Genomic DNA, 1189 nt, shown 5'->3' with positions numbered 1-1189 from the left:
CCTTTAATTTTGGCATTGGTGCAATTTTTTGGTTTTGCGCAGCCAAAATATGTTTGTTTTGATGTGTTTGTATTTTATGTATGCCTGTTGGATATTATTTTCCTATAGTATATACTGTGATGCGCCAGGTAGTTATGCAATATTCTATTCTTTTTTTTCCACCATGTCGTTTTATGCTTATTTTTATCAAAATAGCCAGGAAATAATAAAAATTTATTTACCACTTTATTGATTTCACCTTGTGCTTCGTGTCACTTCGGTAATGTGGCAAGCTGATGCGCATAAAAGGCGTTACAGCTTCAGCCCACGTATTCTTGCATTAACAACTGCCTTGTGGATTTGGCCTTAACCTGACAAGGCAAATATTACTGGGGATTCCTAATGATACAACTAGGCGACATCAAAGTCCTAGCGTCGCTAACTCAATGATACGACGGCCGCTTTCCAACTCTTTTACGGAGTCTTCGTCACTTTATTTCGTCACAATTTTTTCAGCAAAAAGTCACTATAAATTCGCCTAATTCACCTCTCTGTGCACGCATTATCGTCTCAGTTCAATTGCGTAATCACTTTTAGGCTGTTAAATGTGACTTTCTCATCATCATCAACTAGACCAGCACCGCGTGTTCTTCCCATCATTACCTTTCGTTAAACTGCTATCACCCAGCTAAAACCCTTTAATCCACCATTATTTACTCATAATTCAACATTATTACAGTCTTAATACACTTAATTCACCTCTCTATATTCATTGTTACTTCAGTTCACATGCTTAATTAATATTGTATATTTAATAGTGGTTTTGCACGCGCTATCGCCTCTTATCCTAAGAGGATCCTTTCGTGTCAACAACACGGTTTTGAAACGGCCTTGAGACGGACACCCCACCATGAGTTATGCATAAAACCTGTCGCATTAAAAACAACATCTGGGCTAAATAAATCATAGGAATTCTTCCGCTTTCATCATAAAACGCCACCAAGAAAGCGCACTGGTTACGCTACCAGCGCGCAAGCAGCGCTCGCTCTTGCCTGGAGCAAGATGGCCGCCAACCGGTTTCCCAGACTTCAGCCGGTCGCATGGGCGCGCATAGGGGATCTCCACTCCAGAAGTTTTTTTATAACCTCCTTGGTTGCAACACAACTACAAAATGGCGCCGGGCTTTGGATGGCTTCGACTTTGGATCACT

The sequence above is a fragment of the Dermacentor silvarum genome, chromosome 9 (genome assembly GCF_013339745.2).
Source record: "Dermacentor silvarum isolate Dsil-2018 chromosome 9, BIME_Dsil_1.4, whole genome shotgun sequence".
Classification (NCBI taxonomy): domain Eukaryota; kingdom Metazoa; phylum Arthropoda; class Arachnida; order Ixodida; family Ixodidae; genus Dermacentor; species Dermacentor silvarum.
Note: the sequence above shows the minus strand (reverse complement) of the source record.